This window comes from Tympanuchus pallidicinctus, unplaced genomic scaffold (assembly GCF_026119805.1).
Source record: "Tympanuchus pallidicinctus isolate F22 unplaced genomic scaffold, pur_lepc_1.0 scaffold3, whole genome shotgun sequence".
Taxonomy (NCBI): Eukaryota; Metazoa; Chordata; class Aves; order Galliformes; family Phasianidae; genus Tympanuchus; species Tympanuchus pallidicinctus.
Window position 1 is genome coordinate 74161459 of NW_026294747.1, and position 7924 is coordinate 74169382.

Consider the following 7924-nt stretch of genomic DNA (forward strand, 5'->3'; position numbering starts at 1 on the left):
ACATGCTTTTTGCTATTATTTCATGTAGTATGCAGTGCCATGATGATATTTAAGCATTACTCACTTCTCCATGGATACATCCAGTGTGACAAACCACCCCTGTTCCAGAGCAGCTTCTCACACTTCTCAGTGCTTCCTTCTCCAGTCCCTGCTCTTAGACTTTGGGAGCTGACCGTAGGAGGTGGGTCACAGAACACACAGACTTGCCAGTCGCTGTTCATTGACTACTTTCACAACTCTAATCTTGTTCAGATATCTTGTCTTTATAGATCCTGCTGTCTTTCTGATGTTCAACAAGCTACTCAATGCCTTCTGTTGATCTATGTAAGACCACCAGGTGTTTGTACCAACATTGTTTAAGGAATTTCTGAGCATTGAGGCTCTTTAATGTTTACATTCATTAGTGGATCTGCATTTGAGTCCCTTACAGCAGAGTTCTGACCGTATGTTACAGCAGCAGGCTGTATGGCAACCATTTCTACCACAGCTTTTGCTTTGGGTTCATGGAATTGAAATAGCCTGGCAAGTCAGGAACTGGTGATGTGGATGGATATGGCTCTTCCACTGAGAAAATAAGTTGGTTCTATGAATCCAGTTTAAAAACCTCTTTGCTGTAGGACAGATGACACTTGACAGCAGTATTCTCTAATTTCACACACTACAATAAATGTGTATGTGTGTGTATGGGTGTATGTATATATATGTGAAGTATTTCAGTAAGTATCAAATGTTCTAAGTAGAAGCCGGCCTGATATTTCAATACTGTCTGCCACTAGAAAGGACAACTTAAATAGATCAGTCATTAATTACTTTCATTAGGTCTTGTGCCCTCTGCTTTCAGGAATCCCCATAGCCTTGCTGCTTAAATGCTCATCTGTAGTTCCTTCCTCTTCTTCATGCTGTGTTGGCTTTTGTCAGCTGCTTTCTTTCTCCTCCTGCAGTTATCCTGGTTCCTAGCCCCTTTGCTGATCATGTTTTTAGTTATCCCAGTCTGCCAACCAGAAACACACTGCTCTTCTGCCATGTGTGAGTTAGAGATACTTCTGTTATCTTCATGTTGACCAGATGTATTTGTGCATATTGGGGAGGAAGAAAAAATATGCAAAAAAACCCACACCAAAAACCACCTGCTTGCAAAGATAAATTGATTTCACTTCGTTTGATAATGCCACAAACATTCAGGTTGGACAGGGTAAGAATTTTAGGCAGAGAAATGTTAGAGTAAGAATTATTTGGCAGAGAAATAACAGACACCTGATCTGAGAAGAGCTGTATGCTATGAAAAAATCCATGCTACCAAGATTGGCTTTTAGGCTGAGGTGTAAGTGAATGGAACCTAGCTCTCCATCTTTGTGATACACTGTGGAGATCGAAGAAAAGGTGTTTTATTTTTGTCAGTGAAAATATCCTTGTACCAGCAGTCTATAAATATGGGATATGGTAACACATGGCCTGGGAATAATACAGGGACACCATCCAGATGTGCAGGGATGGGATCAGGAAATCCAAGGTGCAGATCAAACTGCATTTGGTGAGGGACGTGAGGAATAACAAGCAGGGGCTCTGTAGTACATTGGTCAGAAGAGACGGGCAAAGGAGAGTGTATCCCCTCTGATAAATGAGAAGGGAGAACTGTCTGCAACAGACATGGAGACAGCTGAGGTACTCAATGAGTGCCTCAGCCTTTATTGGCAGTCAGGTTTCCCATGCATCTCATGTCCCTGAATGTCAAAGTGGAGTGGGGGGCAGGGGAGCAACATTCCTCCCACTGTAAGAGTGCAGCAAGACCAAGACCGCTTCATGAGACTGAATATGTACAAGTCTATGGGGTGGACAACATGCATTCCAGGGTTCTGAAGGAGCTGGCTGATGTAGTTGCCAAACCCCTCTCCATCATATTTGAAAAGCTGTGGCTGTCACGTGAAGTCCCCAGTGACTGGAAAAGAGAAACATCACGCGCATTTTTAAGGAAGTGAGAAAAGGTGGCCTGGGGAACTATAGGCCAGTGAGCCTCACCTCTGTGCCTGGGAAATTCATGGAGCAGATTCTCCTAGAAGTGATGCTGATAGCACTGCTATATGCAGGGTGACTTGAGTTTGTGCCAGAAATGACTGCACTGTGTTTCAGCCTATAATTGGGTTAAAAAGAGGAAAAAGGAGTACAGTGTTGGAACTCGCAAATCAATGATCTCACTGATGAAGCCGTGTAATTCTTCATGCACTCCATCATAGAATGATCTCGTTTGGAAAGGGGCCTTGAAGGTCACCTAGTTTGCTGAATGTGACCTAAATTGCAAAATAAAAAACTTGTGCAAAGTTAGAGTGGGGCATGCTAGCAGTAAGGCTACTTGCAAATTGTTACGTTAAGGCATTGTATGCATTCAGCAGTTTTCTTTGTGGTCTTTCTCCACTGTACAAACTAATATATTCCTCAGTAAGGTGCATTAGAGATGAATGTTCCAGATGCAGACTGGAAGGAAAGGCAATTAACGGATGGCCTGCTGTGAAATCTCTGGGCACCAACAGTTTCTGCACAGAATTTTATAATTTTTAAGGAACAATTGGTTTTCCTGCTATGTGGGGTGACTGAATGCAAACAGTTTCTGAAAGAGGAGAGCAGCTCAATCATTTTCACAACAGCTAAAACCCTACAGGTCTGCATGTAGGTTTCTACTTTCATCAAATAGTAGCAAAGACTTGGTGACAAGCTGGTTCCTCTGGACCAGAGAAAATTCTCCTTTCTTTTATGGGCACACATCATTTCAGCTCTGATGAGGGGAGAGCAGATTTCTGATATCTTGTAAAGAATCCGAGGAAGAGCAGTGTCTGATGCAGGCCTCCATCACACAGAAGGGACAGCATAAAAGGGCAAAATTGTTGGCCTTGATCTCAATTGCTGGCTTGCTGGCAGAAGTAACAAGTGAGAGGGGCTTTTTATTTTTTAATTCCCTCCCTCCTACATCATTATTGGTCTGAGTATGGAAAGAATTTTCTTTCTCTTTAAAGGTACGAATAATAATAAATGAGATAATCTGAAAAAAAGAAAAGCCAATTCCATATGGTAGGAGGGTAAAGCTGCCCCATGGGAGCTCTATTTTTCTCCTTCAGTAAAAAAAAAATAGCCATCATGCAAATTTTAAAATCCAGCAGCCACTGAAGGGGAAGGGGAAACAACAAAATGCTGTGTTTGCCTGTAGCTGTGGACCAATTATTCTTCCAATAGCTGCATTCATGTGTGCAGTTCCCTGGTTACAAAGAATGTGGATTTTTGGCATTGAGCCTGTTTATCTTAAAATCCATTTTTTGTTTATTTTAAGTGAGCTTGCTGATGCAGTACACTTATTGGTGATGATTTAGATATGAAGTTAATCTATAACTGTTAGTAAAGCCATGTATTGGTGTAGCTCTGAAGCATTAAGATGACTGTTTTAACTTTACCAATGTGTTTTTTATAGTTTAAGATTTTAGTGAAGTCAGCAGCAAGCAAACACAATGAGGTGTGACTTGGCTACTGTAGACTTCAGTTATATCTTCCCTTATTGCCTTGCAGGAACACTTCTGTTTTAAGTAACTTCTGCATTTGATTATTTGGTGGGAAATGTTTCAAAGAGGTCTGAAACGTTTGTTCTAGCTAACAGCACGTGTCCTGAGTAAAGCAGCATTTTGCCTGAAGAAGCTGTGGGTGCCCCATCCCTGGAGCCATTCAAGGCCAGGCTGGATGGGGCCTTGGGCAGTCTGATCTGCTGGGTGCAGCCCTACCCATGCCAGTGTCTGGGGTTGGAACCCAATGGGCTTGATGGGCCCTTCCAACCCAAGCTGTTCTGTGATTCTGTGAAAGCACTTCTTGTTTCTGCCTCCCGTGGAGCTCTGGTCACTGCAAGTTTCTCCTGGCTTTGGGACCATCCATGCCCGTGGTTTGGCCTCAGATCTGAAATGGAAGCTCTAAGAAAAAGCAGCTAGATTTAAATATGGCGATAGATGATGGCTTGTTGTCTCCTCTTTAATTTTACTGTACAGAAGGGAGGTCTGAGGCACCAGGGCTGCACCAGCAGAGAATGGATTGCTACAACTGGACATAAAGAAATTATTTTCTCACATTTTTTCCAAGCTCTATCTTTGAATTTACCTGCCAAATGTGTTAAGGACAGTATTTGTCTAAGCCAGGAACTCTCAGCACAGCCTCAATTTCCCAACCTCTTAATCCCACCTGACACCAGTGAGCACATTGGACAAGGTGCTGCAGGGTGCTGGCAAGCACAGCAAAGCTGGCAGTGAGAGCAAGGCAGTGATGCTGCACACAGCTGAGGCACACAGGCAGTCAGGGCAGCTGGGAGTCTCATCGCTGTTTCTGCTCTGTGCTACTTGAGCCATTCAGTGCTGCTTTGCTGCTTGATTCTGCTCCATCAGGAGGTTCTGATTTAATTTGTAGTTAAAATAGTCTCATGAACAGAAGCAAAGCACTTAAAAACAGCAGAACAAAATTGCTGTGCTGTGTCACAGAATTTCAAAGGGGTGACTTTTCCCACCTGTAACTTTCGGTTCTGGTTGTTTCCCGCATGGCAGCAATGCTGAAATACCTCTGGTGCAAAGGTAATAACAAAGCTAATTTTAAAATTCACTGGTGAGGTTGGAGGTAATACTAAGAATTTAATGAATTCCAGAGATGTTTTTTAATATCACAAGGCTTACTGAGAGTCTGTGGGTCTCATACTCTGCTGGGTCTCTTGACTTTGTGGCTCCTGGTGCACAGTGCAGAGGCCCAGCACCCCAAACCCAGGCGTCCTCTTTGTTCCTCCTCCCCCCCAAAGTTGTATCCTGCTCCCAGTAGAGCAATGGCTGAAAACACAAAACCAAGGAAACATGACAGGCTCAGAAATAACAAGCAAATATGACTAATTCTGGATCTTTTTAATGACTTAAAATAGTCTTACAGTTTGTGTCTGGCCTGATGCATGCTGTTTTGAATGCTGAGTGCTGGTCGTGCTCTGAAGTCCCACTGTTATATTTCCATCAAAAAAGATGCCATTCTGTTGGCTTTAAGAAGGGTACTCTTGCACTCCATGGTTGTAGGCACTACAGCACACCCCTTACTTTCTATCTACAAACCCTTCAGCTCCTCCCATTAGTGCCTCTGGCAGCTTCATTGTGTTCTGCAGCAGCTGTGGGTCTCAGTGGTGCTTCAGGCTGAAGATGGGGTGGGGACATCTCCAAACATCTCAATGCATTTAACTCACTGAAATCAACACAGGAAACACAGAGCGGATTGATGACCAAAGAGAAGGTTTATCTACTAATTATAGAGCTTTCTTTGGAGCCTGAAAAGCTGAAAATATGGACACAACTTAGCTGTGTGTGAGGCAGGAATAAGAAGGCATTTTAGGAAAACTGACATTAGAAAAGAGGGATAAGCTGTTGAGAACATACCGAGAGATTAAGAAGAAGAATTTTCCTGAGAGGAGGATGTCACAAGAACGGCCAGAACTGGCCATTTTAAAAAATGTTTTGTATTAAAAAATATCTGAACTGAGTACATAACTTATCACAATAGAATGGAAGTAATTAAGTCCTCATCAGCAAAATAGAGATGAATTTTTATGCCATTCAACAATTACTCCTGACAAATGTTTTTAATTTGGCCAAAACAATAGCAAGGAGGCTCTGTGAGTGTCGTAATAAGAGATCTAGACCTGAATGATTTGTTTCAGACATCGCCAAGAGGGGAGAATAGGAGGGACCAGGATGAAAACATAGAAAACAATGAATGGGGCCACTCATAATTTTGGCTCTCATCTTTCATTAATAAATCTCATGGTAGTTTGTGGTTTTCTTGGAGTTTCAGCTCCCAGATTCATGGAGTAAATAAGAACCTGCGTTGTCATTGCAGAAAAACAAGTTTCTAATTTTCACCATTACAAGAAAACTTAAACTAGTACAGAGCAAGAAAAGAAACCGCTTTCAGTTCTGATCTGGAAAAACAGCCAGGGATAATGCAGAACTGCCCTGCTGCCCTCCTGAAGTGGCAGTGGTGAGAAGCATCGCCCATTGTCCTCCATCCCTTTGCCCACCCCCAACCCAGAAGCTGCCACTGTTCTCTATTATTTGCTCTCCTCTCTCTGTAAACCAGCAGGGCTCAAAGAAGAGGGACCCAGCTCTCCTCGTTAGGATAATTGGGCTGATTTATGAGCACAAGATGCAGCTCGCAGGCTGCAGTGTTCCCACTGAGTCGAGGTGCCCGCTGCCTACCTGGGCTCTCAAATTTCTGCTTGTTTCACACAAAGAAAATATAGAGGGAGATACAGGTATAATTTTTTTTTTTCCTTCACAGGGTACTCCTCGCAAGCCCCAAGTCCCAAGATAATATGAAAGTCTAATTAAAATACTAATGGAAAGGAGGAAAATCCCATGATGGACCCTTCCTTAGCATCAACTGAGTAGAAATTTTGGCTTGTAAAACACTCCCTGAGGACTGACTACATCACAGCAATACTGAAAGCCGGTGCTGCTTCTTTCCCCTCCTGCACCTGTGACAGTTTGCATTACTTTTTGGAAAGGGTTATGGACTAGGATTTACAGAATGTCCTTTTTTCAACAAAAATGTTACAAGTGTCCTTTATTAATTGCTCCATTTCTTGGTAGCTCCATGGGCAAATACAGTGCACATCCCCCGCTTCCCTGAGAGGTGTTTATGGTCACCTTCACCAAAGAACCATACCCAGCACAGGCCTCTGCTAACTGCAGGCATTTATAGTGCTGACAGGTAATGGAATCATTTTGTGATTCGTGCTTCTAGTCCTTTTATGAATTGTGATATCTTGTCTGAGGGCAAGCTGATGGTACCAGCTTCAGGAGTGGTTATTCATGTTTCAGGAGTGGTTATTCACAGTCAAGAGCTGTAAAGCCCCTGCATGGCCTCTGAAGAGCCTCAGTGAACCTGAGGAGCTCACGGTATAACCAAGGCAGAGAAGCCAAAGCAACAAGGGAACGAAGCACGTTACGAACAGACATGAGAAACCCACTGTTGTGTGCCAAAGTGCCTGTATCACACACTGCCTTGATGTGTCACAAAAGCAAATCAGCGCTGCTATTTTCTGCCACCTCCATACTGCCATATTTTCTGCCACCTCCATCAGATGCACTTGGTGCTTGCCAGACACAGAGCAGAGCTCCCCTTCAAGTCTGAAGCAGGAGAGAGGTGATGGTGGTACCCAGTGGGACCTGGGTTCTTCACTGCAGTCAGAAAATCTTTGGCACTTACCAATGCCTGTTCATTCTGTGCTCACCAGGAAACAGAAAGTGACAAAAAATCTACCCAAGCCACAGCTTTATTGTTCAGAACTCAGTGCCTGGATACATAAATACATAACCTGACTTTTTCTGCCTCCAGACACAGAGATTTCACTGCTGGACATGGGGTGCTGCCATGGGAAGGGCTTGTACTGATAGTGGTCATCTGTGTGGAAGAGCCATGGCTGTAAACAGAGAAACAGTTAAAATCCTGTGCAGTGTGCCCCTCTCCTAAACGATCACACTGTACTTGTTTTCCCTTTCTCTTCTCAAAATTGCTGCCTTGGGGAGGTAAAGAATTACCATTGCCATAAACCGTAATCAGGATCAGATGTGCTGAGGGAAAGGCCTCGCTCAAATATCAAAGAGGCCTTAAGCTGCCAAAACACAGCAGAGGCAGGAATCCCCAGGGAATCAGAGCTGTAATTTGTGCCTGACCTTGATTCTAACCAGGAGATGCAGTGGCCCCATGAAAGCAAGTTTTGTTCCTTTTGGGGATCCTCATGGCCGCGGTGCCAGTCACAGCACCAGGTGCCATGCAGGGCCGACGGCCACCCACCTGCTCCAGGGATGTTCTTCTGTGCCAAGCTCCTTGCAGCAGCAACAGCGGTCCTGTCGGCCCTCCATCACTGCCCATACCT

The 7924-nt window shown here is 43.9% G+C and overlaps 2 long non-coding RNA genes across 2 annotated transcripts; one reads left to right on the forward strand and one right to left on the reverse strand.

The window, feature by feature from the left end:
* Positions 1-1073: 1073 nt before the first annotated feature.
* LOC128085348 (uncharacterized) lies at positions 1074-4617 on the forward strand. The gene is made up of 2 exons (XR_008208919.1): positions 1074-1192; positions 1585-4617. It is a non-coding gene; the product is annotated as an uncharacterized LOC128085348 (long non-coding RNA).
* A 274-nt stretch (positions 4618-4891) lies between these two features.
* On the reverse strand, positions 4892-7907 carry LOC128085346 (uncharacterized). The gene is made up of 2 exons (XR_008208917.1): positions 7843-7907; positions 4892-7468 (listed from the first exon to the last, which is right to left on the reverse strand). It is a non-coding gene; the product is annotated as an uncharacterized LOC128085346 (long non-coding RNA).
* Between the last annotated feature and the right edge of the window lie 17 nt (positions 7908-7924).